Source organism: Antechinus flavipes, chromosome 2 (genome assembly GCF_016432865.1).
Source record: "Antechinus flavipes isolate AdamAnt ecotype Samford, QLD, Australia chromosome 2, AdamAnt_v2, whole genome shotgun sequence".
In the NCBI taxonomy this organism is placed as follows: Eukaryota; Metazoa; Chordata; class Mammalia; order Dasyuromorphia; family Dasyuridae; genus Antechinus; species Antechinus flavipes.
Genome location: NC_067399.1, coordinates 386,766,691 through 386,789,439, shown reverse-complemented (window position 1 = coordinate 386,789,439; position 22,749 = coordinate 386,766,691). Strand labels below are relative to the sequence as shown.

Below are 22,749 nucleotides of genomic sequence, written 5' to 3'. Positions count from 1 at the left end.
CAACTAAAAACTGAGGTTTTGATGCATATACAGTAGTTATAGCATGACCCCATAGGAAAATGTCTAATAGAGAGATAATCAGATGACCTGATGGCTTAGAAAAAGGATCTCCTCCATCAAAAAGTGTCATCCAGAAACTATCCCCCACACAATGTATAACCCTGTCTCATTAAAATTAAAATTTTATTACTCAATTCACAATCTGAATATGTGAATAAGAAATGGGAAAGATGAAACTTTAAAGTGATATTTTTTTATAAGCTTGGAGTCATATACTCCCAAAGTTAATAAAGCTTAAAACTACTAAAACTTTTGGTTCACTCCATACAAGGTAGAAGTGATAGAGATAAAGGGGAGAGAGCTCCAGATAAAGTGATCTAGGAAAACATGAGAAGGGAAAATCCCTAGCTTGGATTCAGCGGTGGTAATAAGGACAGAAAGGAAGAGAATATGCAATGATCTGGCTGATTGAATAGGGGGGAAAGGGTGAGAGAGGGGACAAAAAAAGGACTGGAAATTGTGTGGAGAGGGAGACCTGATTTTGGGAGGAGGAAAAAATGTTGTTTGATATTGGTATTTGGTTTTGAATATGTTAAGTTTGGTAGCTATTTGCCATCTGGGTGGAAAAGTGCTCATCAATAATCTCCTGATCAAATAATCCCCTGGATAATTCATTGCTGTCTTTTAGGTATTTTGTGTGGTGACAGAGAGTGTGAGGAACAGAACAGTTAGTCATTTAACAAGAATTCATTAAGACTTTCCTATATACTAGGGAAAGTGATTGGAGAACATCAATCTTTGCTTCCTCCAATACTGAGGGGTGGGACTGTATCCTAGAAGGAAAATGGTTTGTTCTAAGGATCTACCCAATACAACACTCCAATTCTGTCTTTCACTTGTGTAGTTAACTGTGACTGAGAATTTTTTTCCTTTGAAGAGAGAATCCTTCACAAAAAAAAAAAATGATGTTTCAGGTCTGGAGATTTTCTAGCTAGCTCTAGAAGGAAAGATTTGCTCATATGATTCCATTTTCTCCAATTTCACTCCCTAAAAATTCTTAAATGTCCTTCATCTTCCAAATTCAGTCTAACAACAATTTATTGAGATTCTACCACGTGCATCTACCCTGATTCTGAAAGAAAGATAGTGGTGGGACATAAACAAGGTGTTGCAGTGGCCACAACACTTGATTTGGAATAAGAGGACTTCCCTTTGTTATTTACTACTTGTGTAACCAAAGATAAGTCACAACATTCTTGGGTCATGATTTCTTCATCTGTAAACAAAGAGATTGGATTTGACACTAAGGATTCTTCCAACTTTACTTTTTAAATTCAATTTATTTCATTTCCAGTTTCAAATTCTCACCTTCCATCCTCTAATTCCCACCGAGAAGACATAATAAACAAATCCTGTTACTAAAATGTATGATATGCAAAACAAAATTCCATCTTAGCCATATTTCAAAGAAAGAAAGAAATCAAATAGAAAAAAATGTTTCATTCTGTACTCTGAGTCCTTCCATTGTCTCTTGTGAAGATGGATAGTATATTTCATAATTAATTCTTTGGAATTGGTTTTGGTTATTGTGTTGATCAGGGTTAGTAAGTCTTTCTTTTTTTAATTAAAAATTAATTTTTGGTTGTACATACACATATTTTTTTAAAACACATTTCCTTATGAATCATGTCGGGAAAGAAAAAGCAGAACAAAATGAAAAAAAAAACACTGGAAAAAAAAGCAGAAAAAAATAAAAATAGAGTGAATACAACACATGTTGATTTACATTCAATCTCCATAGTTCTCTCTCTAGATGCAGATGGCATTTTCCATCCAAAGTTTGTTGAGATTGCCTTGGATCACTGAGCTGCTGAGAACCAAATCTTTCATGGTTGATCATCACACAATCTTGCTGATTCTTGTATAATGTAGTCCTGCTTCTGCTTTTTTCACTCAGCATCAATTCATGTAAATTTTTCCAGGCCTTTCTAAAATCAGCTTGTTCATCTTTTTTTAAATAGATCTATACTATTCTATTACTTTCACATACTATAACTTATCCAGCTATTCCCCAATTGATGGACATCTACTCAGTTTCCAATTCTTTGCCATCACACAAAAAAAGCTGCTACAAACATTTTTGCAATATGGATGCTTTTCTTTCCTTTATTTTTTTTTGGGGGGGGAGGAGGATACAGACCCAATAGTGGCAATGTTGGATCAAAGGTTATGCACAATTTTATAGCCCTTTGGGCATGGTTCCAAGTTAATGTCCAGAATGGTTGGATTATTTCACAACTCCACCAACATGCATACTGTCCCAGTTTTCCCACATCCCTTTCTTTCTTTTTTTTTTTTAATTTTTTATTTAATAATTACTTTATATTGACACTCGTTTCTGTTCCGATTTTTTTTCCCCTCCCTCCCTCTACCCCCTCCCCTAGATGGCAAGCAGTCCTTTATATGTTGGATACCCACATCCCTTTCAACATTTATTATTTTTTCTTTTTTTTATTATAGTTTTTTATTGACAAAACATATGCATGGGTAATCTTTCAACATTGACCCTTGCAAAAACTTTTGTTCCAACTTTTCCCCTCCTTCCCTTCATCCCCTCCCCTAGATGGCAGGTAGTCCCATATATGTTAAATACTAACATTTATTATTAACTTTTCCTATCACATTAGCCAATCTGAGAGATGTGAAGTGGTACCTCTTGTTTTAATTTGCATTTCTCTAATCAATAATTATTTAAAGCATTTGTTCATGTAACTATAGATAACATTAATTTCTTCATCTGAAAATTGTCTGTTCATATCTTTTGACCATTTATCATTTGGGGAATAACTTATACCCTTATACATTTGACACAGTTATTTATATATTTTATAAATGAGACCTTTAACTCCTATGTGCAAAAATGTTTGTGCCAGTCCTTTTTGTAATGGCAAAGAACTGAGTGGAATGGCAAAGAACTGGGGAATGGCTGAATAAGTTATGGTATATGAATGTGATGGAATATTATTGTTCTATAAGAAATGAACTAGAGGATGATTTCAGAAAGGCCTGGAGAGACTTAAATGAACCGATGCTAAGTGAAGTAAGTAGAACCAAGAGAAAATTGTACACAGCAACAAGATTATGTGATGATCAACTGTGATAGACTCGACTCTTCTACAATGAAGTTATTCAAGGCGATTCCAATAAACTTGTGATGGAGAGAGCCATCTGTGTTCAGAAGAGGACTATGGGGACTAAATGTGGATTATAACATAGTATTTTCACCTTTGTTATTGTTTGCTTGCTTGTTTTTTCTTATTTTTACATTTTGATATGATTTTTCTCATATCATGATAAATGTGGAAATATGTTTAAAAGAACTGCACAAGTTCTATATTGAATTACTTGCAGCCTAGGGGAACAGAATTGGGGAAGGGAGGGAGAAAAATTTGGAACACAAGGGTGGATATTGAAAACTATCTTTGCATATATTTTGAAAATAAAAAGCTATTATTGAAAATTAAAAAAAAGAAATGAGGCCTTTATCAGAAATACTATAAATTTTTTTTCAGTGCTTCCCTTTTAGTCTTGTTTGTGTTGATTTTCTTTATGCAAAATCCTTTTAATTTAATGTAATCAAAGTTGAATATTTTTCATTTCATAATGTTCTTTAGTTTTTCTTTGGCCATAAATTCCTCCCTTTTCCAAAGATCTGATAAGCAGACTATTCCTTATTCTCCTAATTTCTTACTAAGTCTTTCAAAGTTTATTATTTTTACAATATTGCTATAACTATATAAGTTGTTCTGGTTCTGCTCTCTTTACTTTGTATCAGTCAGACAAGTCTTCCTAGATTTTTCTAAAACAATCCCCTTCAACATTTCCTTTTCTTTTTTTAATCATTAATTTTTTAGCTCTTCATTTTCAAATTATATGCATAGATAGTTTTTAATATTCACCCTTGTGTTCCAATTTTTTTCTCTCTCCCTAACATCCTCTTAGAGAGCAAGTAATACAATATATTTTAAACATGCGCAATTCTTCTGAACTTATTTCTACAATTATCATGCTGCACAAGAAAATCAGATCAAAAAGGAAAAAATAATGAGAAAGAAAACAAAAAGCAAGCAAACAATTATAAAAAAGATGAAAACATTATGTTGTGATCCACATTCAGTCACCATAATCTTCTCTCTGGGTGTAGATAGCTCTCTTCATCACAAGTCTGTTGGAATGGCCTGAATCACCTCATTGTTGAAAAGAGCCAAGTTCATCACAGTTGATCATCATGTAATCTTGGTGTTGCTGTGTACAATGATCTTTTGATTCTTCTCACTTCACTTAGTATCAGTACATACAAGTCTCTCCAAACCTCTCTAAAATCATCCTGCTTATCCTTTCTTATACAACAATAATATTCTACAACATTCATATAACATAACTAATTCAGCCATTCCCCAACTGATGGGCATCCATTCAATTTCTAGTTCCTTGCCACTTCAGAAGGGCTGCCACAAACATTTTTGCACATGTGGCTCCCTCTCCCTTCTTTATGATCTCTGGGATACAGACCCAATAGAGGCACTGTTGGATCAAAGGATATGCACAGTTTGATAGTCCTTTGGACATAGTTCCATATTGTTCTCCAGAATGGTTGGATCAGTTCACAACTCCACCAAGAATATATTAGTATCCCAGTTTTCCCACATCCCCTCCAACATTTATCATTATCTTTCCCTGTCATTCTAGCCAATCTGACAGGTGTGTAGTGGTACCTCAGAGTTGTCTTAATTTGCATTTCTCTGATCAATAGTGATTTAGAGCATTTTTTCAAATGACTAGAAATGGTTTTAATTTCTTTATTTGAAAATTGTCTGTTTACATCCTTTGACCATTTATCAGTTGGAGAATGATTTGTATTTTTATATATTTGAGTCAATTCACTATATATTTTAGAAATGAATTCTTTATCAGAACTCTTGGATGTAAAACTTTTTTTCCCACTTGTCTACTTCCCTTCTAATTTTGTCTGCAATGATTTTGTAAGTACAAAATCTTTCTAATTTAATATAATCAAAATTATCCATTTTGCATTTCATAACACACTCTAGTTCTTCTTCAGCCATAATTTCTTTCCTTCTCCGCAGAGATGAGAGGTAAACTATGCTTTGTTTTTCTAATTTGCTTATAGTATCACTCTTTATGTCTAAATCGTAAATCCATTTCCACCTTATCTTGATATAGAGTGTTAGGTGTTGGTCAATGCCTAGTTTCAGCCATATTATTTTACAATTTTCCCAGCAATTTTTGTCAAATAGTGAGTTCTTCTCCCAGAAGCTGAGGTCTCTTCAACATTTCTTATAGCACAATAATATTGGATCACATTCATATATCCTAACTTGTTTAGTCATTCCCGAGTTTCCAATTTTTTGCTACCAAAAAAGAATAGCTATGAATATTCTTATACATATGTCTGGCTTTTTCTCTTTCTTTGGAGAATAGACATAGTATTGTTATCACTGGGTCAAAGAGTATGCAGAATTTAATAACCTTTGGGGCATATTTCCTAACAGTTTTCCAAGTTCACAGTTCTTCAGTAAACTCATGGGTTTATTTTCTCATATCTCCCTGAACATTTATCATTTCCCCCCTTCTTTGTCATTTTAGACAATGGATTTTTACATTTTGTTTTTTAATTTGAATTTCATTAATGGTGATTTAGAGCATTTCCCTCTTTATATCTGTTAGATTTTTTTCTTTGAAAATTGTGTATTCAATTATGGAATATTATTGTTCGGTAAGAAATGACCAGCAGGATGTTTTCGGAAAGGCCTGGAGAGACTTACATGAACTGATGCTGAGTAAGATGAGCAGGACCATTATACACTTCAACAACAATACTATATGATGATCAATTCTGATGGACGTGGCCATCTCCAGCAATGAGATGAACCAAATCAGTTCCAATAGAGCAGTAATGAATTGAACCAGCTACACCCAGCAAAAGAACTCTGGGAGACGACTATGAACCATAACATAGAATTCCTAATCCCTATATTTTTGTCTACCTGCATTTTTTATTTCTTTCACGGGCTAATAGTACACTGTTTAAAAGTCTGATTCTTTTTGTACAGCAAAATAACGGTTAGGACATGTATACTTATATTGTATTTAATTTATACTTGAACATATTTAACATGTATTGGTCAACCTGCCATTGGAGGGAGGAGATGGGGGGAAGGAGTTGAAAAACTGGAACAAAAGGTTTGTCATTTGTCAATGTTGTAAAATTACCCATGCATATAACTTGTAAATAAAAAGCTATAATAAAAAAAGAAAATTGTGTATTCATATCCTTTCTCAAATGGGGATGGCTTTTATTTCTGTAAATCTGACCCAGTTCCCTTTATAGACACTTGCTTCAAAGGTTTCTTCCCCAGTTTCTTGCTTTTCATATTTTTCATATGCCCATGATGTCACCCTTTGCCTAAATCATAATATGCCTTCTCTTGATATATGGTATAAAATGTTGATCTATGCTAGATTCTGCTAGAATACTTTCTGGTTTTCCCAATAGTTTTTATCTAATGGTGACCCAATAGCTAGGATCTTTAGGTTTATCAAACACTAGATTACTATAGTCATTTGATTTTGTATATTATGCAACTAATCTGTTCCACTGATTAACCCTCTATTCTTACATAGTCCAGAATTATTTTGATAATTACAATTTTACAAGACAGTTTGAGAGTTATTCTGTTACTCTATCCTTCCCATTTTTCCCACTGACTCCTCTGATATTTCTGTCCTTTTGTTCCTTCAGGTGAATTTTGTTATGATTTTTTTCTAGTTTTAGAAAGTAATTCTTTTGTAATATGATTAGTATGACACTGAATAAGTAAATCAATTTAGGTAGACTGTGATTATATTGTCATTATACTGATGTGATTATTATATTGGTCTGGCCTACTTCTAAATATTAGATTTTTTCAGTTATTTAGATCTATCTTTATTTGTGTGAAAAGTGTTTGTAATTGTATTTATATGGGTTCATGTGTTTTTGGCAGATAGACTTCCAAGTATTTTATGCTGTTTGTTGTTTGTAGTTGTTTTAAACGGAATTTCTCTCTCTCTCTCTCTCTCTCTCTCTCTTTTTTACTAGTTTTGTTGATAATATACAGGAATGCTGATAATTTGTATGGTTTTATTTTATATTGTACAATTTTGCTGAAGTTGTTAATTATTTTAATTAGTCTTTTTAGTTGACTTTCTAGATTCTCTAAAATATCATTTTCATCTGCAAAGAGTGATAGTGTTGTTTCCTCATTTCCTATGCTTAATCCTTTAATATCTTTTTCTTATCTTATCACTAGAAAAATTGTTGCAAATTTCCAGTACAATATTGGATAGTAATATTGATAAGAGATCCTTGCTTCACTCCTGATCTTATTGGAAAAGCTTCTAACTTATTTCCATTAGAGATAAAACTTGCTTTGGGTTTTAGGTAAATACTACTAATCATTTTAATAAGAGTTCCATGTATTCCTGTACTTTCTAATATTTTTAATAGTTGTATTTCATATTGTTTGTATTGTGTTGTGTCTTGTTAAAAGCTTTTTTCTGAATCTGTTGAAATATGATTTTTGCTATTTTCATTATAGTTATGTTTACTTATGCTTATCATCTTTCTTTTTTTAAATTAAAGCTTTTTATTTTCAAAACATATACATAGATAATTTTCAACATTCACTCTTGCAAAACCTTGTATATAAAAATTTTTTTCTTCTCTTTTCCCCACCATCTTTCCTAGATGGCAAGTAGTCCAATTAATTTTTCTAATATTGAACAAATCCTATATTCCTGGTATAAATCCAGCTTGGCATAGTGTATGATCTTTGTGATGGTTCTTGATAGAGTTATTTTAGTAATCTAATTCCTGTTCTTTTAATCTGGGCAATTTACATTTTTAAAATATTAATTTATTGACATATAGTTGGACAAAATATTTTCTAGTAATTGCTTTTATTTTATTTTCATTGGTTTTAAATTTACTTTTTTTATTTTTGATATTGGTAATTTATCTTTCTTCTCCTCCTTCTCTTTCTTTTTTTACCATTTGGTACTTACATGTTCAGAATTGTTATTGATTCATTATCTATTGTAGTAAAATGTATTTTTAGTAAATGTAGTTTCCCTCTTTATCTCTTTTGATTAGATCTATTTTTTCTTTTATTTGTTTAAGATTATCATGATTACCATTTCTGCCTTTTTTTTCCTTCACTGGAACTCTTCTGTTCTAATTCCTAATTTTGCCTCTTTCTGTTTATCTTTCTGTTTCAAGTTGTGTGGTGTTTTTTTTAAATAAGGAACATATTATTGGATTTTGGTTTTTGATCCATTCTACAGAACTCTTCCATTTTATGAGTGATCTTATCCTATTTCCATTCACAGTTATGATTGCTAACTGCGTATTTCCCTCCATTCTACTCTATTATACTTATCTTTTTTTCAGTTACCCAATCATCTTTTTAAAAATCTATTTTGCTTCTGATCATTGTCTCTCTTAATTCATCATCCTTTTTATTTCCCTCCTACCTTAACTCTTTTTCTTCATATATCCCTGTTGGAAAAGATGAATTTCTGTGCCCAATTTTATGTGTATGTATATTCTTACTTCCTTGAACCAATTCAGATGAGAGGGAGATCCAAGTATTTACCACTCCCTTCCCTCATTGCACAAATTCTTACTTTTGTGTCTAATTTATGTGAGATAATTTCCCCCATTTTTCCTCTTATCTTCCCTTCCCTTCCAGTGCATTTTTCTTCTATATTCATTTCATTCTTCTTTTGAGGTTATCCAGATTCAGTAGAATCATACTGAGGCTCTCTGTCTAATTAGATTCCCTATAAGACCTTGGGGGATGACAAATTTCTGAGAAGTACATATATAATTTCCCCAGATAATAATGTTAACAGTACCTTTTTAGATCCTTATGATTTCTCTCTCTTGCTCTCTCTGTCTGTCTCTCTGTCTCTGTCTCTCTCTGTCTCTCTGTCTCTGTCTCTGTCTCTCTCTCTCTCTCTCATACACACACACACACACACCCCTTCCCCAATACCTCCTAATTTCCCGCAAACATCTGGACACCCTTCCTCCTATATGTATGTGTATATGTATATACATTTATACACACATCTTTTTATGCTTTTCTGGTGTTTGAATGTCCAATTTTCTAGACATATTTCATCTTTTCATCAGGAATGGTTGAAAGTTTTCTATTTCTCTAAATATCTATTTTCCCCATGTTAGCTTTTTCTTCAAGGTTCTTTGCCTTCTAGAATATCATATTCCAAGTCCTCTGTTCTTTTGAGTGGTGGCTATTAAATGTTGTCTGATCATAAGAATGGGACCATGGTACTTGAATGTAGAGGGCTGAAACTATTGGGTTGATGCACTGAGGTCAGGACTGCTAAGCGCTTGAGACTAACTACTGATTGGACAATACTCTATGGGCATATGCTTGGAAAATGGTCCTTTCCACTATCCGTACTGGCTCAATGATTTGGTGTATAGAGGATGATAGGAGGGACTAGGGGGTGGAGTAAGACGAGGAGGGTCACACACTCTTGGCTGTAGATGAGGGGGTAGGCGGGTCACAGAGATTCTGCTTCCATCCTGTTCAATCCTGAGTCTAAGACCAAGAATAAAGACGGATTTTTGCTTATCCTGACTCCTGCTGATTCTGGGGTATCCTGGGTGCTAGCGCGGTTGTTACACTTGAATGCCTTTTTTTCTGGTAACTTGAAGTATTTTCTCCTTGACCTTAGAATTTTGGATTTTAACTACAATAATCCTACAAGTTTTTATTTTGAAATTTTTCAGGAGATGGATGGTGGATTTTTTGAATTTTTACATTTCCCTCTTATTGTAATATATCAAGACAATTTTCCTTTATAATTTCTTGAAATATGATGTCTACAATCTTTTTTTTTTTTTTTTTTGTTCCTGACTTTCAGGTAGACTCATGATTCTTAATTTCTCTCTCCTCAATCTATTTTCTAGGTCAGATTTTTTCCCTATTATATATTTAATATTTATATTTTACTTCAAAATATCTTTATTATTGAGGAGCCAATATTTTAATTTTTTTTCAGTCTTTTGATCCAGCTCTAAATCTATAATGCTGTAGGACATGATCTCTACCTTAAACACTTTAGTATAAATTCTCTTCTCCTCCCTTTTTCTTCTCTATCTCTGACTCCTGAGGGTTCAGGAATAATTTTTATAATCAAAAGGACCCTCTGAAATCATTTAGTCCAGTGGTTTCAAACTCAGGCAGAAAAGGGTTCCACTAAATCATAGATCAAGATCCCTCTGGGCTGCATATTGACTGTGAAAACTATACGTTAACATTACCTATATTCTGTTTTTTTTTTTTGTTTGTTTGTTTGTTTGTTTTGTTTGTTTGTTTATTTCTAAATTTTCCCAATTACATTTCAACCTTGTTTAGGTCCATTTGGGACAGTTGTGACCAGGGTATTTGACATCTACATTCCAACCCCTCCTCTTCATTTTGTGCAGTTGAGAAAACAGAGAAGGGAAGTGTTTTGCCTAAATTCACACAGAATTAGTGAGTAGAGTTGTACTGAAACCCAGCCTTCCTGACTGCTAGGTTAATGTTCTTTCCCTTATAGTTGCCCTCAAAGCTAGTTGTCCAAGTTCTTTCCTGAGTATAAAAACATGGGATATAAGACCTATGAGAAGAGGTTAAAGAAAGAGTTGATTCAGCCTTGAGAAAAAAAAGGCAAGAGAAGTCTCATTGACTAGATTCAAGCATGCAAGTATTTCCCATGGGAGAGAAACAGAGCATATGGATTCATACTATATAACCTCACATCTGATTATAATACCCTTTGTCCTGTTCTCTGTTTCTGGCATGTAAATCTGATTTTCCTGATTACAGTAAAAGCTCTCAATCCCTGGAGTGCACAGATTATATTAATATTGAGAAGAATCATAGAGATTCTTTAGTTTAACCCCTTTAAGAGGAAACTGGGTCCTTTCCTATGGGATCAGTTATGCAGATTGACTCCCAAATCTACAATCTTTAATGATGATAGATGAAAATAGATATTAATCTATTTTCCATCTTCAGCTTTTATTATTCAGTTATCATCCTTCCAGCTGGTTATCTCTTCATCTATGACTTACTAGTTCCTCAAACTCAACGTGCTCCAAACTGAAATCTCCCTTAAATTTCTCCCATTTCTATCTTCCCTTCCAGTCATCCAGAGTAGAAACTTCATAGTTGTCTGACTCTTATCTCTTCCCCTTCTTGGTTCTAATCAGTGGCTAAGTCTTGGTACATTTTACCACCACATGTTTCACATTGATGTGCTTTCCATTGCTCTGACCTAAATTACTCTCATCACCTCTTTCCTGGACTATCATAATAGGCTCTTAGCTGGTTTTTCTGCCTCCAGTTACTTCCCTCTACAATCTATTCTTCATGCAGCTGCCAAAATTAAAGGGGAGAAAAACTGGAAAGATCAATGGGAACCAGATAATATCTTTGAGATGAAATAGAAATTCTCCTCATCATCTAGCTCACACTTTCCAGTCTTGTTTTATATCACTCTTCTTAAGCATTCTATATTCCGGGAAGACTCGGCTACTAGCTGTATTCTAAAATGACTGTGCCATTCAGTGCTTCAGAGAAAAAGCCAGTATTGGCTGCCATTCCTGGAATGTACTTGCTTTTTATTTTTGCCCTTCCAACTCTCTTTCTTCCATTCAGCTATCTCAGAATTCCACCCCCCACCTTTTTGCATCTCTCTTCATATATAAGTTATTTTTAATTTGTGTATTTATAATAGTCAAAATGACTTGGCTGCTCAAAGTAATTATTAAAACAATATTATTACTGTATAAAATATTATTTTTGATAGAGATATTACTGATAATAAGATATGCAAAGTAAATTCAATAAAAAGCATTGGTAAAGATGTGGTTAAAATCTCTTTTTTTTGCAGATATGATGGAAAACACAAAAATCTTCAACCAAAAACAATCAGGGTAATAAATGACGTTAGAAAGATCATGGAATATAAGCAGACCCACAGAAATTATAAATATTTCCATGTTATCACTAACAGAATTTTGAAGAATTTTATGGGAAAAATTTAACACTTGTAATACTGAAAAAAATTTCAAATAAGATATAAAGCAGAAAGGAAAGGGTAGGTATAGGAACTACTCTTTGATTTCGTTGGAATAGATAATTCATAGATAGAGAAACTCTAAAAATATGAGCTGGAAGCTCATTTGCAAATTGTATTTTTGGAGAATTGTCTAGAGCAATGAGGGAGTTATTTGTCTTACCCAGAGCCACATAGGCAGCATGTTTCTCCTTGAGGGAAGGAATTTTAAAAGACACACACATACAAAAAGCCTTTGAATTCTCAATGTCTGATAATGTCCTGCACACAGAAGAAAATTCATAATCTTTTTTTTTTTTGATTCGAAGTTCAGAGAGGTTAAAAGAGTTGCCTTAGACCGCACAGGGAATAAATAGTTAGCTTCAGGATTCAGGTCTTCTGCCTCTCCATTCAGAGTTCTTTTAATAAGACTGCTGCTTTGTATTTTCCTTAGCACCTACTATAGGCCTAGGCATCTACCTGCCTAGTAGATAATCCATTGAACTGAATGGAAATAATATGAAGGAGGTGACATAATCATCAGGAAGAATTTACCCATAAGTGAAGAGCTGTCTTAGTTTGGAACAGATCCTGAAAGGAAGATGTGTAATCTCCACCTCAGTTTTGTTTTTTGATACGCACAGGAGCACAAGCAGCATACTTAATTGCTCGCTTTTTGGATGGACAGTGATATTTCTCTGCCCTTTTGCTTACCTCCTTTCCTATTCCCTCTTTTGATAGCAAGTGGCCAGTTATGCCAGTTCTATGTACATTTTCATTAACTAGTCAGTTTGGGAGGCAGAGATTCCTAATTTGTATATTGTACAATGCACATTGTAATATTGTATATTGCATTATACATTGTATAATACATTATTGTATATTGTACTATACATTGTATAATACATTGTTGTATATTGTACTATACATTGTATAATACATTATTGTATATTGTACTATACATTGTACAATACAATGTATACATGTACATTGTATAATAAGGGAGGTAGATCTTGGGGCATCGAGGCAGCACAATGGATAGAGCACTGGACTTGGAGCCAGGAAGATCTATATTGAAAGCTGAGTCTATGATACTCTTATTTCTCTCAGTTTCTTCTTCTGCAAAATGGGGATAATAATACTACCTGAGTTGTTGTAAAGATCAAATGAGATTGTTGGTAAAGCCTTTTGCAAACTTTAAAGCATCATTTAAATACTATTTTTGCTATAGAAGCCTGGAAGGAGGAGATGTGGACATATAAAAACTTTTGGTAGAAATGCTCCCTCTCCTGGCAGTATTTGGCACAGCAGGTTCATTAAGCAAATCAAATTTAATTTATTAAGTAATTGCTGTCAAGGTAAGTCTGTTTATGCTGAGTAACATGATGGGTATCACTTGGATGTCACTCTTGTTCCTCCAGCTCTTTTTTCCAAAACAGCACCTGAACTCCAGAGGTTTGACGGCTGAGCTTAGGCATCAGTCTGGTGGGCAGTAATTTCTTTTGGGCATACTGGTACAAATCCTAAACTTCTTATATACATTAACTGCCATTCAGGACCAGTAGAATATGCTTTCCATTGGGGCTAGGGTCTTTTTCTTATCCCAGTTCTCAAAATCCTTATGGATGCTTTTCATGGATTAACAGGTTTGGGGTTGCACTAATTGCTTTCTTACACCTTGTATGATAAGATCACTTACAACAGGACACTGTATTCTTTTATTGAGCAGAACAATCATTTGGCTTCATGTGAGGCAGGCATAATGCTTTTGTGATCACAATCTTCTTGGCCATCTTCACAACTTAAAATACCCACATTAAAAAAATTCTTATTTTTAAAATTATAACTTTTTATTTTCAAAATGTATGCATGTATAATTTTTTGACATTGACCCTTGCAAAACCTTGTGTTCCAAATTTTTCCCTCTTTTCCTCCAACTCCCTCCCCTGGATGGCAAGTAATCCAATATATGGTTTTTTAAAATTATGTATATATTTTATTAAAGCTTTTTATTTTCAAAACATATACATGAATAATTTTTCAACATTAACCCTTGCAAAACCTTGTGTTCCAATTTTCCCCCTTTCCTTACTCTTTTTCCTAGATGGCAAGTAATCCAATATATGTTAAATATGGTAAAAAATATATCTTAAATCCAAATATTTACATATTTATACTATTATCTTGCTGCACAAGAAAAATCAGATCAAAAAGGGGAAAAATGAGAAAGAAAACAAAATTCAAGTAAACAACAAAAAGAAAGTGCTATGTTGTCATCCTCACTCAGTTCCTATAATCCTCTCTCTGGGTATAGATGACTCTCTTCATTACAAAATTATTGGAACTGGCCCGAATCATCTCATTGTTGAAGAGAGCCACGTCCATCAGAAGTGATCATCATATAGCCTTGTTGTTGCTGTGTATAATGATCTCATGGTTCTGCTCACTTCACTTAGCATTAGTTCATCTAAGTCTCTCCAGGCTTCTCTGAAATCATCCTGCTGATCATTTCTTATAGAATAATAATATTCCATAATATTCATATACCACAATTTATTCTGCTATTCTCCAACTGACAGGTATTCACTCAGTTCCAGTTTCTTGACACTACAAACAGGGCTGCCACAAACATTCTTACACATACAGCTCCCTTTCCCTCCTTTAATATCTCTTTGGGATATAAGCCCAGTAGAAACACTGCTGGGTCAAAGAGTATAATAATGCCCATATTCTGCATACAGTCATGTTGCTAGTCATTCCTCTGTTTAAGCTGGGGAGGAGGATTAGCTAGAAGATCTATTTTCACCTGTGGCATGTTCCTTTCTGCCTTTTCCTATGCCAAGGGCCCTATTCTCTTTAAATTACAGTTCACCTTTGATGAATTGTTGGTATTAAATGGCAAATTGGTTTGAGCTTTAAACGCTTTCTTAATTGGTGGCTGCTTTTAGGCCTACAATGCTTTGTGTATGAATCATTATCCTCTAAATTTGTTTCCGTGTCAAAAGAGTTGTTCCCCTTTTGAGTAGCATTTAAATTTAAGTTACATTTGTTAGTACTTGAGTTAAATTTAAAGTTGAACTAAAATTCGTTTTTTGGACAACCAGCTATCATTAAGTTCGATAGGCTTTTCATCCCTATTGTAAAATCATCTCACTATTTTGCTCCATAGACAATGTTCGTTCTGACAACTGTTCTACAATAGCTCACTTAATTTCGGGAAGACGGGCTTTAATTCTTTTTGTCCGGGTTGACTAGCTAAATCATTATGCAAAAGATAGAAGGTTTAATCTTTTCTTTTTGTCACTTATAAGATGGAATCTTTCAATGTTCCTCATGGTACTCTCTCTATTGTGCCTATAGATTAATCTGTTCTATCGCCTATACTAGGATAAATAAATGTTTTGAAGGGTGTAGTAAATAGTTAAAGTAGTTGTATGTAGGACTAGATCTAGCTCAAAATGGTCAGGGTTAGCTGAAATCTTTTAGGTGTAAGCTAAATGCTTTATTTAAGCTACATTTTGATCATCTAAGTGCACTTTCCAGTACACTTAACATGTTAAGACTTTTCTCCTCTTTTTTGCATATTCTTATTAGGTATAGGAAGTTACTTTATCGAGGAGGGTGATGGGCGGTGTGTACGCACCCTATTGCCTATTTCAATTAAGCTCTCTATTCTTAATTTACTACTAAATCCTCCTTCATGTCTTTGTTTCAATAGACAATTCGTTGTGTTCTAACATAGAAAATGTAGCCCATTGCTTCCCCCTCCATATGCTACACTTTGACCTAATGTTTTTATGGTTTCATGATTGCATTGTGGAAATCACCATGGTTTCTGATGCAGGGAGTGTTTGAATCCATGTTATTATTTCTGGCCTATGGCATATACTGGTACAGAACAGATGTCTGGTATCTGGTAATATATAATTTGACTCTCATCGGAATATAGACCAATGGGTTGCTGTCTGTCCATGTACTTTTCAGAGATAGAACTCCAACCTGTGCATATGGTAGAAAGATTCACTTGAAGTCTCCAACTGTCAATATTACCTCTGATATCCTGTACAAGACTGCCCCCAAGCCATCTAAGCTGGCATTGGCATGTTAACATGAAAAGCTTACATAGATCTGCACAGAGTATTAGTCACAATTAGGTCCACAGAGACCTAGTCATATTTTCTTTTATGTTTGTTTTTGCACCTGTGATTTCATTTATTTAGAGAATGCTCAATGAGGAAATGCCCCTTACTAATGAAGATGAGTACCTACTTCTTGTTGCTGCTGTTCAGTAGTGTTCAATTCTTTGTGAACTTATTTGGGGTTTTCTTGGTAAAGATACTGGAGAGGTTTGCCATTTCCTTCTCCAGCTCATTTTACAAATGAGGAAACTGAGGCAAGCAGGCTTTAAGTGACTTGTCCAGAGTCATACAGTTAGTAGGTGTCTGGGGTTAGATTTGAATTCAGGTTTTCCTGACTCTGGACCCAGTGCCCTCATTCACTGTATCATTTTGCTGTCCAAGTGTCTCCTATGACACTTATAATTTGAATAGTTGTATGTGGGCACTGACCTGGCTAGAATCACGTAGGTAGTATGTGTCAGAGGCAGGACTTCCACCTGCCTTTTTCTGATTCTGAGACTGCCTCTTTATCCATTATGTCTCTCTGCCTTGTTTGACCATATTCCTAATCCCAATGATATCTAAAGGATACCAAGGGATAAAGTTCAGGGTATCTCTTGTAATTGGGACACTGTTTTTGAGTGTCTCTTCTACCTTTCTTTTAGTATTTCTCAATGATATATGGGTGAGATCACTAAGGGACTTTGTAAGGATAGCATGTTCCTTTTGCAGTTCTGATTGATGATTACTAACAAACCTGCCAAGTGAATTCTGTCTTCTTAGGATAAGTGCTGGATATACTGAAGCTATTGTGTCCATATTTTTGCTCATGCCCAAGTTTTCTCTTGGAAACCATAGATGGCCTATAATATAACATTGGCATGAGCAATTCTTTTTACTAAAATTATATTGGCCCATTATATATACATGTTTTTGTTTCAATTTTATTTATTTAATATTTTTCCCCAATAACATTCAAAATAATTTTTTTACATTTGTTTTTAAAAGTTTTGAGTTCAATGTTCTTTCCCTTTTCCCTACCCACAAATAAGAAACCATATTAGAAGTTACGCAAAACATGATTATATGTATTGGTTTTTTAATTACTTAAATGTAATTGTAATATGGGATTCACTATCTAGCACATACTCTATATCAGGTTAAGAATCTGGGGGGAGGAGGTTGTGAATATGTTTAAAAATTTTTTTGATAACTTGATTTCAGCATAATTGGTTTTATTTATAATCCTATGTATTTTATTCTATGCATTTAAAAGCATTCTTTTAAGGATTCCATAATCTTCATCAGAAGACACAAAAAATAAAAACAAAAACCAGATATTAAGAAGATCTTCAGTCTAAACTTATACTTTTTACTGTCATTGCTACATATGGTCTGAGTTTTGGTAAACCAAACCCAAGGAGTGGTTACTGGGGGAATAGATTAATTTTTAGGGGCCTACAAAGTCCTCTTTCTCTGGTCTCCTTGTCATTTCTGACAGTAGTCTTTTATATATGCTCATCTTCTCTGCAGTCATAATCCTTCCTAGCATCTTTTTTGATATCATTCCTGGAACTATACTTGAGAAGTATATAGTGGTATAATTAGTGGTAGGAGTGGGTCTGCCTCAGAATGATATTGTGTTCATTCAGATGTAATGTTGTAAAGAAATGAAGCTTTGTAGGTTATTCAGCAGCTAATGAAAGGAGGTTTACTTAGCCATGTGATAGAAAGGACACTCAACAAGAATATTCCAACTCAAGTTTGGGTAGATATGGTACCTTTTATGTCCACATAGAACTTTTCTTGCAGAGTAGGATGTGATGACTACCGTAGTCTTGGGACATTCACCAAATCTGAAAAATCCAACTTATGTAGGTGGGCATTTTATGCCTTTAGATAAACCAAAAGCCATCTCAATATGGCTATAGACCACTAGGAAGCTAGATCAAGGGAGGCACAATTTGAGCCTTCACTATTTTGGTCAATTAGCTTAGTCACCTCTTAGAGAAAAATTAACCTAAACCCATATTGCAGCCAGTAGGAAAGAACTCCAGTAGATAGCAATACTATCACAGAAAGCTTCTTGATGGTAATATCCTAAGGATCTACTAGAGCAATGGTGTCAAACATAATCTTTATATAAGAATCCCTCTAGGCTACAGGTTTTAAATGTTTTAAAATATATTATCTTTCTAAAAAATTATTTTGTTAAATATTTACCAAGTACTTTATAATCTGGTTTGGGCAACATTTAAAAGTGTTGTAGCCTGTTTAGGCCTTGCATTTGTTACACCTATTCTCAAGAACCTTTTCCCTAACTTTAAATGCATTTTAGTTTTTTTACTAGGCATTCCTAATCTTGTGAATTTGAGGAACCTGACTTAACTAAAACAAGGGAAAAAGAGGGGGGAAACCTAAAAGACAGGAAAAACAAAACACAATAACAAATTAATATTTCCTTAAAGGAATGGCCAAAAAATCTGGAAGAGAAAAAAGAATAGAAATGCTGGGCTTTTTAATATCCCCTTCCAAGGAACCAAATTCCATATCTCAATGAGATGAATAATAACACATTTTTGTAGTTCATATTGGTTGTAATGTGGTGACAGTGAAGAGGAACAACATTAAGAATATATTCTTACTATGATGGTATTGATCTGTCACAGACATAGCTTCTGAAAGGTTGGACCCTTATCATGGGCAGTCAGGTGCATCAGTTGATTAGCTGGGGCAAACATTTTGTCCTGAGATTGTGAAAGAGGGCCACTTGCCAGCTGGAAACAGGTTGAGGATCATTTGGGTTAAATGGGTATTTCAATAGGTACAAGAAGCCCAGTTGAACAGGAATGGCTTGCTTGTATTTAGTTAGGGGGATTAGATGTTCCAGCACTCAGCACAACAATATACAGATAGGTAATGGACCCACTTTCTAAACTCTGCTGTTCTTATAATTCCTTTATTATTGTTGTTTAATTTAGTGGAGGATATATGTCTCTGATAGAGGCTAACATGCCCCCAAATACCACTACAGAGTGGAAAGCATCTGCAAAATTCTTTAGATATGTTCTTTTCAGTCCCAAGCCACTTGGCCAATCCCATGGACCATTGCCCAGGAATCAGTGGAGATGGAGTTTTTCTCTGGCTCAACCTTTAGAGCTCTCTTACATGCTGGCTACACATACTGGATATTAGCCAACTGGGAAGACTTGCCAGGACTCCCATTCCCTAGAGTATTTGTTATTGGGTTTTTGTTCTTGTTCAGTTGTGGATTAGTGGCCACTGAAGTCCAATCAGGGAAGTTTCTCTGGTAGTGAATGGAACTATGTAAAACAGGCAAAATGCTATACCTCAGGACATAGGTCTTGATGATATCTTGAGTTGGCCTCTGCCAGTTCTTGAGAGCTAATTATTAAATATTTAAGGTTTTTTTGTAAATTGATTGTTAAATACAGTTAGTGGATAGTTCATTTGGCAGCTAGATGGCACAGTGGATAGAGAGCTGGGCCTGGAAATTCTAATCTTCCTGAATTCAAATCTAGCTTTAGATATGTGCTAGCTATGTGATCCTGCACAAATTACTTAACCCTGTTTGCCTCAGTTTCCTCATCTGTAAAATGAACTGGAGAAGGAAATGGCAAGCCACTGCGTATCTTTGCCATGAAAACCCCAAATAAGGTCACAAAGGCCACAACAACATAGTTCAATTAGCTTCTCCATGGGTAATGTTATTTGTTGCTTTAAAAGTAGTGTTATTAACCAGAATGGGGTGTGCTTTCAATAGATTATTATCTACTTTAAATGATTGTGGCTTTAACAATGAATAATTGAACATAAACTTAATGGCATTTTGTTATCATGATGCCAATACAGTACTCAGAAGAAAGTTTGTGTAGTTATGAAAATAGAAAATTTTCCTAAAATCATCACTTGGAATTGCTCAAATCATCAATTAAAATGATCACTTCATTCAATATTTGAAATAAAATGAGTCAATCATTTAAAATACTTTTGGATTCTTTTGGTTATTATCAGCAATGCAATAAAAAAAAAACTGTTAAAAACAGTAACCAAATATTGGATTACTTAGAGGGATTGGGGAAAATGGAGGGAAAAATTGGAACACAAAATTTTTCAAGGGTGAATGTTGAAAACTATCTTTGCATATATTTTGAAAATAAAAAAATAATAAAACAAGCAATAGCCAAAGAACTTGAAAATGAAATTATTAAAATTGGTCTCTAGTACTAAGATGGGTGGCATATAGTTTATAAACTGCTACTGCTATATGACATGCATATCTTGAATTATATATGCATTTTCTCATAGTAATTTTTGTATGATATTGCTTTAATTGACAATCTTGAAGATTTTTCATTACTTTCAATTATTTTGCAGTCAAGATGAACTATATTTGTAGTTACTGTTCTTCATATTTGAAGAAGACCAAAATGACATCACAGTGTTGGGGTTGATGTATAATGAGTCTGATTGTGTGTGGCTGATTAGACCAGTATGGGCTTGGGAGGTTCTACGACAAGTTGGGCACAAATAATCTATATGAATCATGTGGCATAGAAATGTCTGTCACTAAATCCACATATCTCACATTTCTTTTGAGCTACTGCATTTTGCTTTCTTTGTTGTGGACACACCCCGCTGGATCATCCTTTTTCAGTATCTCCCATGTCTATACTTAAGTTCTTAAGAGAGTTCTTAAATTCTTGAAAATGTCTTTGTATTGCTTCTTCTGACATCTAGGTGAGTGCTTGTCTTTTGTGTAAAATAATCTTTTAGACAAATGTACATTTGACATTAAACAATGTGGCTAGTCCATTGGGGTTACACTTTCTGCAGTAGAGTATGAAGGGTGGGTGGTTCAACTCAAGAACTTCAGTGTTCAGTACCTTAGCTTGCTAGGTGATCTTCAAAATTTTCCTAACACAATTCAAATGGAAGCGATTCAGTTTCTTGGCATAGTGACAACAACAAGGTCAAAATAACAACGCTGTAAATCTTCTGTCTGAGAGGAAGTTTAATATGTCTTTTCTCCCACATTTTCTTTAAAAGCCTTTATATCCACAAAGTATCAACATTAATCAAATGAACCATTGAAAAAACTGGAAAATTTAAAGATTGGTACTGAAAACTATGAATGTTGAAATGATTTTTAAATCAGATATGCTTAAAGACATTCCATTTATTTTTAAAATTTCAATAGTATTTTATTTTCTAAATACATGTAAAGTTAGTTTTCAACATTTATTTTTGTAAGACTTTGTGTTCCAAATTTCTCTCCCTCCCTCTCTTACCTCTCCCTTTCCCAACATAGCAAGTAATCCGATATTGATTAAATACATGCAATTCTTTTAAACATATTTCCATATTTGTGGTGTTGCACAAGAAAAATCAGCAAAAAGAGAAAAATCATGAGAAAGAAAACAAAAAACCAAAAAGGGAAAATACTATGCTTTGATCTATATTCGGTCTCCATAGTTCTCTCCCTGGCTATGGATGGCATTTTCCATCACAAAAAAACATTGCACTCAATAAAAAAAAAAAATTAATTTAATGCTCTTTTCTAGAAATATCTTATTAGAAAGCATAATTCAGGGGCACATGGGTTGTACAGTGGATAGGGCACCTGCCCTGGATTCTGTAGAAACTGAATTGAAATCTGACCATAGGCACTTACTGGGCAAGTCACTTAATCTTGTCTTGCAAAAAAAAAAAAAAAAATCAACATATGAACCAATGACTTTTGCTGAAAAAGACCAACAACAATGAAGACATTTTAAATAATTTTGTTTTATTAGAACTATTTACTTGGCCTTAATCAGTGTAGTGATATATATCAATATCTTCAGGAAGAGAAGTCATTTTTCAAGCATCTGCCCACCATAATGTGGTGCTATGAGGGAGACTTCAGGTAGCCTGTGGCAAGAAGAGTAAAAGTATTGTCACAGATGAAATCAAATTGCTCCTGACTAGCCCCAGACACAAGAATAGACACAAAAAGCATTAGTGAGGTTAAAAAAAAAAAACACAAAAAAACCCCATCAAAAAACAAATCCATACTACTGATCCTGTGCCTGGGCTACCTGTTTTATGATGTTGATGAGATCTGGAGAAATTGGACTGATGGTCATAACAACTTTGTTCAGTTTCCTGTAGTTGACTGAAAAGTATTAGGTGCTATTTGCTTTACTCGCAGAGTTATAGAATTGATGTAAAGAAAATTGGTTAAAGAAATATTCCACTTTGCTCTATCATTAGCAAAATGCTTTTCACAGTAGATGGGAACTCAGTGTTGGGTCATGTTAGCTATATAGGATGTTTTAAGCAATTCCAATGTTTTCTATTTGACCTACCTATGATAATCCGGCAGCTAAGTGGTGCAGTGTAGAGTGTTGGGCCTGGAATCAGGAAGACT

At 34.1% G+C, this 22,749-nt stretch overlaps 1 protein-coding gene across 1 annotated transcript in view; it reads left to right on the top strand.

Moving 5' to 3' along the window:
• FAM13B (family with sequence similarity 13 member B) overlaps window positions 1–22,749 on the top strand; it is a 160,427-nt gene that overhangs the window by 959 nt on the left and 136,719 nt on the right. The window lies entirely within an intron of this gene.